General features: G+C 48.6%; 1 protein-coding gene across 4 annotated transcripts in view; it reads left to right on the forward strand.

Annotated features, from left to right (window-relative positions):
• TSKU (tsukushi, small leucine rich proteoglycan) overlaps positions 1–17741 on the forward strand; it is a 55638-nt gene that overhangs the window by 31884 nt on the left and 6013 nt on the right. The window contains exons 1-3 of one of the 4 annotated variants that reach the window (XM_059493878.1): positions 5031–5444; positions 5824–7335; positions 7926–8012. The gene's annotated coding sequence lies outside the window, so the exon portion shown is untranslated. Of the gene's footprint in view, positions 1–5030; positions 5445–5488; positions 7336–7925; positions 8013–17741 lie in introns of those variants that run through there. The other 3 variants (XM_059493880.1, XM_059493877.1, XM_059493879.1) reach the window with 3 other exon arrangements.

Genomic DNA, 17741 nt, shown 5'->3' on the forward strand with positions numbered 1-17741 from the left:
TTCTGGATAAAGGACCTCAACCCATGCAGCAATATCATCTTTGGGGATGGAATGTCCAAAGCATCTTGCAGCATCAAGTAGGGTGCAAATTCCCTGAATGCACCACTCAGACTCCTTCAGTGTGGATTGGTGGATTAAATATAGGCCAGGCAGTCTGGCTTTGACTTCAAAGATTTTCACCTTCTCAAGAGGATTTTGATTCTATCCATTTTATATGGGAAATAGAGACAAAGAAACCTCTGGTTATTTAGGATCCAAAGACATGGAACTGAATAAAAATCCCAGCAGGGTGTTAAAAAGATGCAAACAGCCCTTCAATTTACAGTAATAAGTTGATTTCTTGATACCAAATTGAAGCAATTCCAAAAAACTGAGAAGAAAAACAAATATAAAAATCTTTACTTGCTTTCTTTACTTCCTTGTGTGACCTTATGAACCTTCATGACCCCAGGCAGCATTTGACACAGATGAGGATGTGACCTTTCAGCAGCAGAATTAACTCAATCTACCAATACCTTTACAGGAACAGGTCTTGAAAGCATGAAAGGCTTTTTCCACTTGTTGGCCCCAGAGCTTAACCATAGATCATAGCAGAAAAATCTCAGGATACAATGATTTGAACCAAGAAAATCTAAATATTTATTATTTGAAGAGGTAAATATTGACTTCATGTCAAAGTGAAGTAAATATCTGCAACGGGAGTCTCAGCATTTCAAAAAAAGGAACAAGAATTCTAGTGAGCAGCTTGCTGGGAAACAACCACCCACTTGCAAGAGCAGCTAATGCAAGCAGATGGACAAAAGCCCACACTTCTCTTGGGCGGGCTATTTAGGCTCCACAATACCTGAAAAGAAGATGCTTGGCCCCAGTGTGGGTATAGAACTATGACAAATGCCCAAGTCTCCTCCACTGTCCATGGAGAGAGAAATCTAGTACATGGGTATGCAGTGACAGGACAAGATGGAATGGTTTTAAACTGAAAGAGGGTAGTTTTAGAATAAATATTAGGAAGACATTCTTTACTATGGTGACGAACAGGCACAGTTTGCCCCAAGAAGCTTGACTGTCTCATGCCTGAAAATGTTCAAGGAGATGGAGAGGGCTGGCCTGACTCTCTGATGCTGAATTTGAATCAAAATGCATAAAAGAAGGTTTCCTCATCTCAAGGGAGTTGAAATCCATAAACTCCACTAACCAAAACAGTGTCAAATCCCCCAGGCTATGGAGCAACTGGGGTGAGGGGAAAGCAAGGGCCAGGGGCTAAACAGTGAGGTAGAGGGTCTCTACTGTACCTCTTGGTCAAGTTGAGTCACCAGCACTAAGCTGAGCACAATTCAAGAGGCCAGGCCAGAAGAATGAGCAAGAGGAACCTTGATCCTTTCCAACAGCCATGGAGCTTCTACCAAGAGGAGCTGGCTTCTGCCTCTTTTCCCAAATATGTGTATTTTTCCTACTGGCTCTCAATCAATACAGATATAATCAACATGGTGAGCAAAGAAGTGACAATTTTCAATACCCATCCATTGGTCAATACAGACCAAACAAGTTGACTGCAGTTAATTACTGATGAGGGGCTCACAGGACATGGTCCAATGACAAAGCGGGATGATGGACCTACAGAAAAACCTGTAATTTTGACCAAGGCTGCACAACTGGAGTGCAAAGTGCATCCAAGACTGCCACGCTCCTCTGAATGAAATAAAAACTACAGCTGCAAGTGGTTGGTTGTTTAAGTCTTACTCGTCACAGGAGTTTAAAAAATCTTTGCTTCTAATTCTGAGCATTCCCAGAGCAGACAGGTAGACCTCCCTGTTTCATCTTTTCCCACTGGGAACTGATGATGTTGTTTGCTGTTGTCAGTTTTTTGTTTAAACTTCTTGCAATAACTGAGCTCTTTCACAAGTAATCCTGCTGGCTGCTGCTGTGGGTTCTTCCTTCTGAGAAATCACATCAATGGCAATCGAGCTTGGACAGCTTCCTAAGCCATCTTTTCCATCTCCACCACAAAGGAGAGGGTTCATGAGCAATCCCTTGCACAGCAGCCAGGGAAGGCTTCCACCTCTGCAAGGAGTACTCTCATGTCAGGGACAAGATCATGGTAGGGGATTGCCAGCCACTGATCCAGCTTTGTGGCTTTTCCCAACAGTTTGGTGTATGAAAACCTCCTTTCCTGGGATTGCATAATTAGAGGAAGGGAAATGAGATCTCAGGGAGGGACTCAGAGATCATGGGGCAAAACTCCAACTCTAGCTCTTATTACTAATCCAGTTTATGTCATCCTCATTCTCACTGTAACTTCTTTTCCCTGACAGGTCTATTAGGACTCATTCAGGAGAAAGTCAGAGTGACTCAGACATCTTTCCTTTAGCACAAGAATTCTCTGGATTTTAACAAGTCCAACCAGCCATGATGTTGTCAGACATTGAGAAACACAGAACTGATCTGGTGTCTTCTGGGAACAGATCTGAGGAAAGCTTAGGATGGTCCTGGAAGAACCTAGCTGGGAGAAAATGTCCCAGGGTTCCCAGACCTGCTAGGGTCTCTGCATCAGCAGTACAGGAGGGCTGTTTGGAGAGAGAAAACTGAAGTTCCATTTCCATCTTTCACCCTCCTCTGGTGTACCAGGCACTGAACTGTTTGAGACAGATGGGGATATTTGTTCAAACACAGAATGGCTGGTTTTGTGTGGGAATGTTCAGTCCATGGGACTACACAATTCTGGGGAAATCCTATTTTATCTTTACAAAAATGTACTCTTATGTGGCAAAGAAATAGAAACAGTGATGGTGAGAAACAGGACCTTAAGATTAAATGTCCTCTAAAAATGGTGTTATCATGATAGTTAACTCTTTGGTCTCCTGGAGGGTGCTGGAGGGCCACAGAGCTGCTCAGAGGGCTGGAGCACCTCTGCTGTGGAGACAGGCTGAGGGAGCTGGGCTTGTTCAACCTGGAGAAGACTCCAAGGAGACCTTAGAGCACCTTCCACTGCCTAAAGGGGTTACAAGAGAGTTGGACAGGGACTTGTGACAAGGACTTGTAGTCATAGAACAAGGGCAAATGGCTTCCTACTGTCTGATGGGGGGAGGTTTAGATTAGAATTTTTGAAGAAATTGTTGTGAGGGTGGCGAGACACTGGTACAGCTGTTGTTTGAAGTAGCTAAGAATCAGATGGATGCATAACTAATTTTATGTTAGCATCTCATCAGGTCTAATCCCTATCCCTAGATCACCCAGAACTGCCAGCCCTGTCCTTGTCATGACTTTGATCAACTACATTAAACTGGGCCTGTATTATTTCTACTTATATACAATATATAGATGTTATATATTAACTGGATCTCAGCCAAAGGATTTAATTCCCAATTTCTTCACCTTTGAACTAGCATTTTGCTTTACTGAGACCAACTTTGACATGGAAAAGGCCTAGAATGAGGTATGGAAAAAAATGAACAAAATGGAAAATTAAACAAAAGTTTCCAGCTCAACAACTTCCCCTACTCAGAGCTATAAAAACTGAACAGAGTAAAGACCCTGCTGAATGGAGCCTTACAAGAGACTGTTCATGTCTGGAGACATCACTGTGACTTTACATGGAAAGTCACAGCCCAGACAAGGGTGTTTTCCCATGGTTTTCCCCAAAAAGCATTCGGCCCAGCTGAGTCCTGAGCACACATTTCCTCTCTCTGGCTCCCTGGGGCTGCCCTTGGCAGAGCTCTCACAGTCTGATGGTAATTCCCGAAAAGCAGCTCCTGAGACGGGCAGAGTGAGCACATACCCTGGATAAGCCGCACTCAGAAATGCGGAGGGTGGAGAGGAACAACTGTGACATCTTCCTGGTGCCCCCAGTACCTCCTGCCTCGAGCTTCAGCCCCTCTGACCAGAGCTGTGCTTGCTGGGCAGGGAGGTCACCCAGCAAATCTTCATGCAGTGATGTTCTTGGAGAAAGCAGCTGAGCGGAACAAAACTGAACCAAACCCTTTTCACTGCTTTTTCACCACAGAGAGATGCTAAATACAAATCTCAGCACCGGGCCTGCTTGGAGGTTGTGGTCTGAGCAAACCCTGATCATCGATAGGGGGCAAGTGGGTATTTTGGTGCTACTAAAAGCAAACAACAGGAAGCCTGATTGTACTTTCTTAACTTAAACTTTTTAAGAAACAAGTAACCACAAATCTTGAGACGTGGCACAGGCCAGTAATACACAAAGGGTGCAAGATGCTGAGTATGAGAAGCTGCAGCCAGCCACAGGATATGTCCTCTGTGACCCATGGACCCTTGCAGTCCCTTTTGCCTTTACCTTTGCCTTTGCCTGGCACCATGACAGGAGGCACTTGACACCCTGAGATAAGCTCAGTCTGTTTGAGCCTGGTGCTAAAAATGCCAAGGTTTTGGGTTCAATACCTGCATGGGCAATTCCCCCCAGAGCTGGAACTGATGATACCTATGAGCTCCTTCCAACTCAGAATATTCTATGAATCTGTGACTTCTGATTCTCTTTCCAGTATGACCATCATGACTAAAGCCACCACTGGGCCACTACATCCAGTAGCCAAGAAATTTTGATGCAGGGCTGCTCATTCACAGTCCCAGGCACTGTCTATCCTCCAGTGATGGGGTTCAGAGTCTCTGTTGCCTACACTGTGGATTAATATCTGGTTTTGTTCGTTTTGGTTGTTTTTTTTTTTGGGGGGGGGGGGGGTGGTTTCTTTTTTGGGTTTTTTTTTTTTGTTTTGGTTTGGGTTTTTTTTGGTTTTGGTTTGGTTTTTTTTTGTCGTTTTGTCTTTTTATTTATTTATTTCAAGGGTTGCATCATACAGTTTCTAAGCCCCTATCTCCTGCCTGCTGGCATTGCTCAAATGTTGGTGCTGCCTTGTCCTACCTGCACCCTGGGGTGCCAAAGCTGATCTTGGCACTAAAGGCTGGAAAACTGAATGAAGGCAGTGCTCAGGAATAGAACTCCCGTCTGCAAATACAGCCCTGCAGAGGTCAGAGCTGGAAACACGGTTGTGCTGGAAGGGCAATTCCGGCATGATCCCCAAGAAAGCAGAGGAACGACAAGGAATTTTAGCCAGGGGGGATGCAAGGCAGCAGGAAGGGGACTGTGTGCGTGTGCAAAGCTGTCTCGACACCTCCCCTCGCTTCTTCCCCTGTTAAGGGGGGTCTGCCAGCTCAGGAGTGGCACAGTCTAGCGCAAGTCCTGCCTCCTGCCTCCTTCCTCCTCCTCCTTCTCCTCCTCCTCCCAGATGTTCCCTTGTGTGCAGCCATCTGTTGAGCTCCCTCCTCCCTCCTCCTGCGGGGAAGGGGGCAGCCAGCTTGCCCGGCCAGCTGCACGCCCTGCACGGGAAGGAGGAGGGAGAAGGACGAGAGCAGGAGGGGACAGCCGGCCTCGGGCCCCGCTGCTGCTGCTGCTGCCGGCTCCCGCCGTGGGACCCGGCCCCGGCCCGGTGAGTCCCCCCTCTGCCCCCAGCCCCTCCCCGACCCCGCATCCCCTCCCTGACCCCCAGCCCTTCCTTGCGCCCTCTATCCCCTCCCTGGCCCCTGCACGCCTCCCGGCACCCCCTTCCAAAGTTCCCCGCGTGTGCAGAAGCGTGGGGCTCGTTTTTGGGGAGGGGGGACGCTGTGCCGCGATGGGCTGAGCCCTCCCCGGGGATGCGCAGGGCCAGCCCGGGGTCGCTGCTGCGGAGCCCTCCCCAGCCTCAGAGCGCGGAAACTTTTTCCGTGTGATGAGTTTTCCTCGCGAGGGGTCCAGAGGCCGGGGGTGCAGGGAAGGGGGAAGAACAGACGTCTCGGATGGAAGCAAACTACTTTTTTCCCCACCTCTAGTTTTTCCAGAGGGGGAACTGTGCGGTGTGGTGGGTGCGTACGAGCCCCCAGCCCGGCTGCCCTCCCGGGATGAAGCGTCTCCAGCTAGAATCCCTTCACTTCTCCTTCCCCCAGTGGAATGGTGCTTTCTAGAGGTCTCGGGATCGCCACGGCTGCAGAGTAATCCGAGCAGCAGCTGGAGGCTCCGCACCGCCTCCCGTGCCCGGCTTCGGGGCTTTGATTTCACACTGGGCTCCCTGTCTCCCCTCCTCTCCCTCCTCCTCCTCCTCCTCGGGCCCTCCCCTCAACTCTCGGGAGCGAAGAGAAGCTTTTTGGTGGGTTTCTGGTGCTGGGAGGCTCGCAGGGTCTGGAGCTTACTCAAGGTAAGGACAGAAAGGAGAAGGAAACGAAAGCTTGGAGGGGTCGGCTGGATGGGGTGTGGAAGCTGGAAGGTGACGAGGGGGGGTCCTTTCCCCCCGGGTTGTATTGATAAAGGCATGGCAAAGGCATTCCTGCCTGGGAATTTCCCATCTGTGAGTGGATTAAGCTGACGGGGAAGGTGTGTATGGGAAGGGGAGAGAGAAAGGCGAGCAAGATTTATTCATTCTCTCATTGAAGAAAAAAAAAAAAAAAATAAAAAAAAAAAGGGAAGAAAGAAAGAAAGAAAAAGAATGAAAGAAGCTGCCGGGTGTGACTTCTGAAGCAGGAGGTCAGAAAGCACGGGGTTCCCCTGATAGTGCACACACCCTGTAAACTTTCAAGCAGCTCCCAGGAAACTTGTTATTAATGCTGCAGTCATTAAAAGGCGCAGCCCATGGCAGATTTATTAGCTCAGTAAACCACAACACGTGCCAAGCTCTCTGGAAACAAAAGGGTCTGTCAACTTCACTCCTCTGGCTTGGGATTTGGGAAGCCTGGGAGGAGAGCGGCGCGGATGGAGCTGGTGGCTTTTGTCGCGGGGCAGTGGCATCGCCTCCGTTAGCCGACGCTCCCAGCGCGGCTCGGGAATGCCATTCCGCGGCGGCGAAGGCACCGGAGGGAGCACGGCTGCGAGGAAAGCACAGCGAACCCTGCTGAGCTCACGGCGCTCGTCGCGGCAGCGGGACGAGCAGCCCCCGGTCTCCCGGACGGAAAGCTTTCCCCGTGTGCCTGCCACGATAAATCAGCTGCCGTCCGCCTGAATAACAGCATTCACTGAAGTTACAGTGGGAAACTTGTCTGGCTGGACACTGTGCCATTGCTGCGCGGAGAGCAGCCGGTGCCGATCGCTGGCGTTGCGCTGAAATATCGCATTGATTGCCGCTCAATATTATAGCAGCGGTGAGAAGCAGCAGCCGAAGAGCACCGGCAGAAGAGGCGGCGGGGAAGGGCAGGCTCGGACCGTCTCGCCGATCTCCCCGGGAACAAGAGAGGCACGCTGGATGTGTTGGATGCTGAAAGGAGCGGAGGAAGCTGGCCCGTCCCCGGGAGGATTTGCAGGCTGAGCTTGGCCGGGGGCTGGCTGTCGGCAGCCAGGCGCTCACGGCGCGGCGGGTCAGTGTGTGCCATCGCCCTGGCAGAGCGGGCCTGGCTCCGGGCCCGGGGGACCCGCGGGAGGCAGTCCCGGCCATGGCCGGAGGGCACGGGGAGGCGCCTGCTGCCGTGCGGGTATAAATGGCCCGGGAGGAGCTGCCCTGCCCTGCCCTGCCCGGCTCTGAGGCCGTGGGTGCGCGGGTGAGCGGAGCCGACACCGGGGCAGGCAGGAGGCTCGGGGGATTTTCCCCTGCGGCATCCTGGAGCGGGGCAGACGCTGCTGATTTGTGAATGAATTTGAGCAGCTGCTGTCAGAGGCTGTGGGGAGCAATAACAAAATGCCTGGAGGGAACGAGGACGTGACAGACATCCCAGGGGACATTAATTTCTGATGACAGGCTGGACTGGCAGGAAAGGCTGCAGGGTTGGGATGAGGGTCTCCTGCACCCCTGTTCTTTACAACTAAGTGCAAGGAACAAACCAGCATTGAATGCATGAAAAGAAATTGGGAGAAAAGGGGGAAAAAACATGCAGAAGTTTTCAGGTGTTTTGTGGATTTATTTTTGTTTGGTTTTTTTTTTTTTTTTTTTTTTTTTTTTTTTTAAATATAGGGAAAAGCATCCTGTGCTCCCTCAGGCAGCCACACAGTGAGCAGCAGTGAGTGTCACCCCTGTGCAAGACTGAGCTGGGAATAAAAGGTGAGCCACCATCTTCCAGAGGTTTAGAGTTTTCCCTCCATCCCTAACTGCTTTTTTTTTTTTTTTATCCTCTTTCAGTCTCTCCTCCTTCCTCCTCCTCCTTCTGCTCTTTTGTTAGCTGGTTGGTGGGGAGAAGCAGAGTCTGGAGGGTGGGATGAGACAAGGCATCCTTGTCCAGCAGCCCTCCTGACCCCTGGCACCCCCAGGCTCTGCACGGTAGCTGCAACACTGCCTGCCTTGGCAGGCTATCAAAAGAAACTTCCCAACACGGAGATGTTGAGGGCTGGGAAGAGATAAAGGCTGGCTTGAGCAAGCTGCTTCTTGTCTTAAAACTTGGCACCTGGACCTATCAAGGCAAATGCATGAATGGCTCAGCCATTCATTACAAGGAAATCTTCATATTTTAATTTTTATTGCAATTTTTTTTTTTTTAGAGGGGGGTGGAATTAATTTCCTGGGAGTTTCTATTGCATTCATGGTGTGCAGCAGCGGAGGAAGGAAATTTGTGCTCTGGGAATCGCCCCAGCCTTCCCGTCTGCTTGCAGACACTGCAAGGGATTAAACCATCCTGGCTGCCTTAGCATGGGACATTCCTGAGTTGCATTAACCAGGCTGGAAATCTCCTGTCAGAGCAGTGGCAAACTGGAAAAAAGCACTTTGTCTTCAGCACAGCAGACAGAGGGCCATGTGCTATGTGTAACGTCTGAGTGCTGGTGTCTGCAGGGTTTCTTTTTCTTCCCCTTCCTCCCTTCCTCATTCTTTTTTGCTGTCTGTGTCTCTGTGATGGTGATTCCTCTCCTTTCCACTGATTCTTGCCAGCTCAAACCCAGGGGTGGGGAGAGAAATCACGTAATGGTTTGGGCTGGACCTTAAAGATCATCCAGTTTCAACACCCTGGCCATGGGCAGGGACACTTTCCACTAGAGCAGCTTATTCAAAGCCCTGTCCAACCTGGCCTTGAACACTTTCAGGGATGGGCACTGTATTTTCATGGATTTTTTTAAACTTTGAATAAGAGAATCCTCCTCAAGAAAAGTTGAGACTCAAACTCTTGTTGTAACTGATAGGTCAAACCAGCTGTGATTCCTCACACCTCTAAGGTGACACATGTGCATGGGGCTTGTGTCACCTGTCTCCAAGTGGGGCAGGACATGTTCCTGACCCCAAAAGTGCCTGTTTTCCTCCCATCCTTGAGAACAATATGTCTGTAGCAGTTGGCATGGTGAGGCCAAACTTCACAGAGCAGGACAGGGGAGATCCTTTCTCCAAAGCACTTTAATCCTACTGCAAAAGTTCAGTTTGTATCTGTCCAGGACCAAAGCAAATGATATCCAATTCAAAGAATTATAGGATTATAGGGTAACTGAACTGGCCAGTCTCATCCATCCCCTTCCCTCTCCCACCGCCTGGCTGCCCATTTTGCAGAGGGCAAAGCAGGGATGCTAGAGTGTCCAGGAAGGCAGGAGCTGGACATGGTGCCCAGGAACTGTGGTAGCATTTGTCTGGAGCAGTTACAGCAGTGGCAATGTTGGCTGGGGAATCCTGTGTGGGGTGAGACCCACAGGCCTTGTTCTCCCTTCCCAGCTAAACTGGTGGGAATTGAACCTGGGCATGGGGGTGAGTGAACACCTCTCAGACCTAGTACTAGTCATCCCTAAAGCGTCAGGAGGGAAACTGAGGCACTTAAATGGGGACTCAGGGTGGCATCAGTGGTGGGAAATTGGTCCCGCTGGGGAAATGGCTCTCCCAACCCACTTCAGATGATCTTTCTTCAAAATCCTCCACCAGCCAAGAGGGACTGGAGAATCCCGGGCCAAGGAGGGGAGGGAAATAGATGAGGAGATACTGCCCATCATGGGGGCAATGAAGCATCATCTGCAGTGGGGATCATGGTGGGAATGGCACACTGCTGGTAAACCCTTTATCAGCTCTACCTAACACACTTCCCCTCCCCAAATCCCCCCTTCCCAAACCTTGTAGGAGACCCACTGGATCTAGTACATGTCTCACATGCTTGACTGGGGTGGGGGCAGCTCCTGAAGCCCCAGCTGATGCTCCACCAAGCAGTTGCACTGGCATTCATCGTTTGCAAGAATTACTGGAGAGGAGGGGCAAAGAAAGGCCATGAGGGGAATGAGATGGGAGCCTCCAGCTGTGCTGTTTGCAACAATAATGGCCAGGATTGTGTTTATTATCTCCTCAGTGGAGGGTCTGCAGCTGCACGCTGAGAGCCACAGACAGCAAAGGGGCCCAGAGATTATTGTGCATGGACAAAAATCCAGCCACAAAAACAAATAAAAAGCCCACAAAGGATCCCTGGGCCAGCTGGAGCAGTGCCATTGGGCACCCAGCTTAACTCCCAGTCTCCTCATTTTGCCCTTCCTTACTGAAGTCAGCAGCCCCTCAGGGCTGTTAGGAGCAGGGAGATTGGCATCTCCTGCCTTTCAGAGAGCTAAAGCTGCATGGGGTCCTCTTAAAATCCTTCTGCCAGGGCTGAAGGTGCTGCCCAGCCAGGCTGAATTTCTTTTCCCTCTGCTTTCTCAAGATTTTTTGCAGTGCTGGCTGCACCATGACAAAGGCATGCTGTTGGAGGCAGTACTTAAACCTGATCTGCAGCCACCTCTGTTGTAGTGGATTCAATTGGATTCAATTCTCTTAGAGATCTTTTCCAACCTTAATGATTCTATGATTCAAGGAGAAAGAGCTGGAAAGCCATTAGAGATACAGGATGATGAGACTGTGATGAGTTGTTTGCTCTTGGTTGCTCTTTGCTCTTGTGTCTCACCAGCAAGAGCAGAGGCATCACCCTGGGATGTATCACCTTCTCCTCCCTCCTCTCTCTTGTTTCTTTCCCCCTGCCTAGCTCATCTTCTCTGGGGGAACCCATCCATGCAGCATGGTGTCTCTGCAGCTCAGGCCAGCCCTCTGGGGTGATGGGAAGCAATCCAGATCAGGCATGTGGGGTACATCCATAAGCATCACGCCTTTTCCTCACTGCCCAGAGAGCTGCTGGTGGGTCCTTGCAACCTGCACTTCCCTGGCACAGAACGTGGTAGCTGCCATCCCAGGGATGTGCACGGCATGTGGCATTTCCCAGCTGGGCACAGTGGCATGGCTGATCAGCTCTTCCAACAGCTAAAACCAAGAAGTATCCACTGTGGGCAGGAGGTTTCCTCTCCCCGTGCTGCACCTCTTAACGTGCCTCTCTGGCATATGGTGTTCATCCTGGAGTGCATTCCTCTGGAATTATATCATGTCTCTGGGAGCTGGAGTGCAGTGAAAAAGCATCACCATAGCGGGAGCCAGAGCAGGAGCTGTCTGGGGTTGGCTGTCAGGTGTGCGCCGCCAAGGGCTGAGCCTCCAGGAGAAGCTTGCTGGCATCATTTTCGTTTTCAATAATTGACTAGTTAAGAAAGGAGGAGGGTTTAATCCTCTCTAGGTTACTGCTGAGATTTGGGTAAAGCCTGGGCACTCCCAGGCTCCTTTTGTGCCTCACAGCGGGTTCTTGGGCTGGAGGTGATGGGGCAGCTTCACCAGGTCATTCTACAGCAAAATGCTCTAGGACTGGCACAAAACTCTGTGTAAACCTCTCCTTTGGCTACGAAGCACCATGTTGAAGGGCTAGTCTGTTCCCGAGTTTGTGCCAAAATAACGGAGGCCTCCCATTCTGGGACATGTCGCTATGATAAAAATTCTATTCAGGCCGAGTTTGAGATGGTTAAGAAAATATTTGTGTTCCTGGCAGAGATGAAGTCTCTCTTATGCTCACTGAGTGCCAGGATAGTAAGGCCTCCTGCTCTTGGATATGCTCACAGTTAAGAAGCAGAGCAGGGAGGACAAGAAATAGGAGTTGTTAGGGGTAAAAGAGTTCAGGATGGCCATGCTGGAAGTGATTCTAGAGCAGGAGAAAGTTCTGAGCTCTTCCATCCCTTGCTGGCACCTGTTTGACTGATTCCATGCATCCCAGGCTGCTGGGAACCACTTGCAGCTGCCAAAGCTCCCAGTTTGAGTGGTTCTGCAGCTGGAATAGCCAGGAGGCAATGGTGGGGCTGGGATGCTCACATCCTGTCTGCTCCCACAGAGCCCTGTGAATCCCTCCTGGTGCTGCACGACTCCAACACCTGCCTTCCCCTGCCCCCAGCCACTCAGGAGGCCTGGCGAACAATTTCCTTTTGGAAATGCCCCCTCTGAGCACAAGCACAGTTTGACTTGAGGCTGGAAAGCAAAATTGCTTTCAAAATCCACAGGAGACTAATTCCTCTACCTGGAAATAAACTGCTATTAAGCTGACAGCTTTCTGGGCTGAGCAGAGAAGTGGGAATGTTTTGCAAATCCTGATGCCACAGTGATTTAATTCCTCATTTTCCTGTGCTGGTTGTGGCACCAGCATTTTCCCACTTGAGGAAAATTTCCCTGGAGTTGGGCTGATCTTCCCTCACAAAATGCATCTTTTCAAGGCACAAAGCTTTTAGTGTGGCAGAAATTGTATTTCAGCCACGGATGTAAATGAGCTGGAAGTTACTCTATGGGCTGGCAGACCTGCCTGCACATGTTTTCCTTTTGTCAGATCCCAAAATGCACCACCCTGCACCTTGATTTCCTCCTCCAGGGGGAATGAGGGATGCCTGAGGGGGAAGATTGCACAAGTGGAATAAACTACCAGCTGTTTAAGCACTAGGATGATAAATTATCCATGGCCTCTTGCAAGGCAGATGGGAATTGTGACATTAACAGTTGTAACAAAGTTTATTTTAATAAGTCTTTCCATTTCTTTATTTAAGAAAGGATTTTCATTTTACATTTAAAAAAATAGAGCAGAGACTTTTAGCCAAGCAAGCATTTCAGTGTCTTTTCCCAAGTAACAAGCAATAGGACAAGAGGAAACAGCTTCAAGTTGCACTAGGGGATGTTTATATTGCAAATTAGGGAAAATTTCTTCACCAAAAGGGTTGTCAAGCATTGGAACAGGCTGCCCAGGGAAGTGTTTGAGTCACCATCCCTGGAGATATTTAAAATATGTGCAGATGCAGCACTTGAGGACGGGGTTTAGTGGTGGCTTTGGCAGTGTTGGGTTAACAGCTGGATTCAATGATATTCAAGGTCTTTCCCAACCTAAATGATTCTATATTTGAACACAGATCCATAGTGTGGAGCTGCATGAGGTTTGAAGGTGCTGGGTTCCCTCTAGGTCAGGCACATACATCTTCTCTGCAGCCCATGTGGTGGCTTGAGGGGCTGCTTGGCTTTGCCTTTGGGGTTGTGAAATGGTTTTGATGTTTATGATGCTTCATTTAGCTTTGCCTTTGCTAATCTTATCTATCTCATCCCCCTGCTAATCTTATCTTATCTCATCTCATCTACAAAAATCTCCCTAAAGGACGGAGAGCATGTTTGGGTGCAGAAATGTCATTGCAGTTTTGGCTCAGCAATTTCTGTCCAGAGAGGAGAAAAGCACATGGAAATAACCAAGACAGAAAAATGTGAAATGGCATATTGTTTTTTGTTCTTTGCTCCTTCTGTCTGTCCACAACCTTTATTCCATGGGGTTTGGTGAGATTCAAGTCTTGCAAACACAGACTTGATGCAGAGCAGTGGGGTTCTTGTCCAGGTCAGGAAGCACCATCTTGTCTCTGTTTATGCAGTTTCTCTGCTCCACACTGGTTTCCACTTGAACATGAAGCTGTTGACTTTAACTCTTTGAGTGTGACTGTCCAGCCACTTCCTTATCCACTGAGCCATCCAGCCATCAAATCCACATTTTCTCCATAGAGATTAAGATGTTTTGTGGATCAGTGTCAAATGCTTTGCACAAGTCCAGGTAGATAATGTCAGTCGCTCTTCCCTCATCCACCAACACTAACTGTGTCATAGAAAGCCATGAAATTTGTCCAGCAGGATGTGTCCTTAGTGAAGTCATGTTGGCTATCACCAACCACCTCCTTATTTTCCCTCTGCCTTAGCAAAGCTTCCATGAGGATCTGTTCCATGATCTTGCCAGGCAAAATAATTAAAGCAGAGAGGAATTCATAGTTAAATCTTTTCTTTTTTTCTTTTTGCATTCCTTGCATTTCATTCTGATTTTTCCCAGGGAGCAGGAACGTGGAGCAAAAAGCAGGATTCAGGCACCTGCAGGATGCCTTTTCACTCCTGCTCAAGCCCTTGGTGTCTCTTTACATTAAACCATAAGGGCTAAAGTCACCACCACACTGGCTGAGCTTCCCCTTATCCTAATGCTTGCATGCACTGGTAAGGGAAATAGGGTTGCAAATCTCTGTGTTTATATCCCACTAGAAAGTTTGGCATGCCTTTGCTGTTCTAAGCAGCTTTGCAAGTCTCACAGATAAAACCATCAGAGTAAAGTGAAGGGTGATAACTTATCCCCTAAAAGTGACTTGTGCAATGTCTCCTGATGGAGGCCTTCATGAAATCAAGTGCAATTTGGAAGAACCAAGGGACTGATTCTGATCCTGCTGAAAGATCAGAATCTTTCTGATTTCTTTCAGAAAGAGTTACACCAAGAGTAACTCCACTGAACTCTCTCAAACCCATCTAACAAATGCAGGATTAAACATAAAAACCACATACTTCTTGAATTCCCATTAGCTCTCCTCTCCCTAAACCCCAGAAGTCTCAAACACGGAGCATAAAACCAGGACTGTTTGCAAAGTGTCTTCCAAACCAGCAAACAACAAAATGTAACAAGCGGGTCAGAAAACACTGTTCCCATTTACACCAACATTTTTGGTGAGGTTTAATAATATTTATCAAGAGCTCTTTGCAGCATTTATGTGGGGAAGCCTTCTGCAGGAAGAGCTGATCTGAAGCAGGCGAAGCAAAAGCCTGAATGACCTTTACTTTCAATAGATTCACACGAAAAATCCAACAGTAAAAAAAGAGTGACCTTGTCAGCAGCAGTCTCTTTATTATGGGAGGAGTGTGTGTCTGCAACAAGGGTTTAATGGTCTCTGACTGTAGGCTGGTTTGAGCTAGTTCTGCTGCCTGCTGAAATTGGCATATGGGATCTGGAGACCCGACCGCGATTGCATCTGTGGCGTCATTTGGGCTCAGCCGGGAGAGTCCACACTGGAAAAGTGTAGCTGCTGCTAGTGCTGCACTTTAGTCGGTAATTATTCTAATTTTACAGAATAATTAATGGGTGGAGAAGGGGGGGAAAGGTCTCTTATGCAATTTTGTAGTCGAGAAGAAACTCTGGAGCATTCCGGTGCTCTGGAGCTGCTGTCCCAGCTGCCAGTTAGCCTCCAAGATATTTAAAAAGAGAAAGAGCCAGAGCCAACTTTTTTTTTTTCCCCTTCAGTCTGGAGGATTTATGGCCTCTATCATAACCTATGCACTTGTTTCACTTTCCAGTAATGTTCCTTTTCCCCTGACCCCAATTAGTGCTGGCAGCCAAGTGGGCCTGGTGAGCTCTGCTGTGAAGACTTTGTTTATTTCTTTACTTGACTGATACAAGAGGCAGAAGACAATCCTAAAATTTTTCTCCAGAAATATTGTTGCTAATACAACTCTTTTGTCCTTTGCTGGAGCAACAACTCTGTTTGTGACAGGTGGACTTCAGCTCTTCCTTTTTGCCTTTTTTCTTTGAAATTTGGTCTATTTGCTGATCATCCAGAATCAATATTGGCAAGATATGTAGAAATTACCAGGATCTGTCTACCATGCCTTACAGATTCATATCTGATCTGGTCTGGTTGTGATCTGCTATGGAAAAGACAGATTCTGTGCTCTCCACTCCTGTTTGAGAGCTGGTAACCCTATGGATGGTCACCAAAATTTGTTGGAAAACTGACCTGGCAAAGGGGAAAGAGAAAGATCAGAGGGGTTTTTGTTGGATCAGTGACCCAAACTGGTTTATCCAAGTGCACCTGGTTATTGGGAGGGACTAGGGTTTGGAAGATGCAGCCAAGAATGGGGTGTGAAGCAGTAACCAGGGAGGCTGGGCATCCTTCTGCTCTGTCATGGACAAGGGGGAGAGGGACATCTCCAGGGATGTGTATGGTCTTAGGTTGGTTTCATCCCCTTCTGGAGCAATTTCATTCTCTTCATCCCTCCGTAGAGACAACCTGGTGTTTTGGGGGCTTTTTTGCACTTCTTACCCATATACTTCAGGCTTCATTGGGTGAATTTGGGCCTTTAGCCCCAACCCCAGCTGCATTTCAGACGATTCTTTGTTCAGAGGCATGTTGAGGGAGGCTGAGGGAATGAAGAATAGGGCAGCTGTTTCCTGACTCCATCAAACAGCAAACTCTAAAACACCTCCCCTTGTATTATTTCTTTAATTAGTCATTGATTTTTTGCTATGGGGAATTCCAGCTCGGTGGTTGCCAGGGCAACTGGAGGTAGCCTATGTAGCATCGTCTTAATATCTGCATTCCCGAAGAGGGGGACCAGTCCCCAAGCAATGGGCTTTCATCCAGGGAGGGATGTGCCAGCTGATCTCCCTAATGAGAAAAGTCTTTAAAGGAGAGGAGAAGGAAGAAATCAAATACAGTGAGAAGCGTGAATTTGCAACAACACAGTAACAAAGCGTTCCTCTCTCCCACCTCACTCCCTGACCATCATCTGAGCCTGGCATCCCTCTGCAATCTGCTTTTACTGTTGGGGGCTTTTTGGCTGGGAAATCTCAGTGTGAGTTTTCTGTGTGAGTCTTGCAGCACGACATTGCAATGATTGAGCATAGCAGGGAGAAGGCACAAGGGCATGTGCAGGCTGAAGGGGAGATGTGGGATCTGAGGAGAAGGCTGGCGTCCTGCTAGAAGCTTGGTCCAACAATGGCTCCATTAACCACCTCAGGCTCTCCTTATGGTTGTCTCAGAATATTTGCCCTGCAGAAGGGATGAGCAAGATATAAAGACCAGAGCCCTGCAGTCACTACAGGCACCTGGAACATGGGTGAAGATATTGCACCCCCAGCAGCTCCTGTTGCAGTCAGCAGGTATAAAAAGACGCCTAGAGTTTCCAGATGGCCAAAACCTATCACTGGGATCTCTCCATACCTCAATAGCCAAAGAAATGAAGAGGACATGGCTAAACCAGCCCCAGGGTGGGCTGCTTTCTCCCAGTGACTTTGCCCTCACTGTCCTAGGTGATGGTGCCAGTGGTTTCTTGTCCATGGTGTTTACCTAGGTGAAACTCCCCAGTGTTGCAAGAGGATAACTCCTCTTCCTTTTACAAGGGGATACCTTGGCTTTCTGCCTTTATCAACAAAGCAGCTCGTGGGCAGCAATCCAGAGGCATTTTGGTGCAGTTTCAAATACACACTGTACACAGAACTGTAAATGCCTGCAGTCTGTTTCTTTCCCCATTTCAAAGAGAGCTATTGGTTGTTCCACACTATAATAAAACATGCCTGTACCTGACTAAGCTCTTTGCCAGTTATCTGGCAATGCAGGAGTCTCTTTCTTGGACTGGAAGATGACCAGTAACTTTATTTCTCCTATATTTTATCAGAGCTATTAACCAAGTGGCATGTTTGCCTGTGATGCTCCATGCTGCTCCATAAGGGAGTTTCCAACTGGTACTAATGGATTTTATCCCATCTGCAAAGCAATTGCAGAGCCAGTAAGGGAGAATTTGTGGCAGTGCTGTGAGGAGGGGAGAGGCAATAGATGCTATGCAAATGCTTCAGCTGAGCTTTGTGTACTGTATTTCAGCTGTGTCATGTTTTGTCTTTACTGCTGGCTGAAGTGATGGATGTTGCAGTGAGAGTCC

Source organism: Ammospiza nelsoni, chromosome 2, assembly GCF_027579445.1.
Source record: "Ammospiza nelsoni isolate bAmmNel1 chromosome 2, bAmmNel1.pri, whole genome shotgun sequence".
NCBI classification, from domain to species: domain Eukaryota; kingdom Metazoa; phylum Chordata; class Aves; order Passeriformes; family Passerellidae; genus Ammospiza; species Ammospiza nelsoni.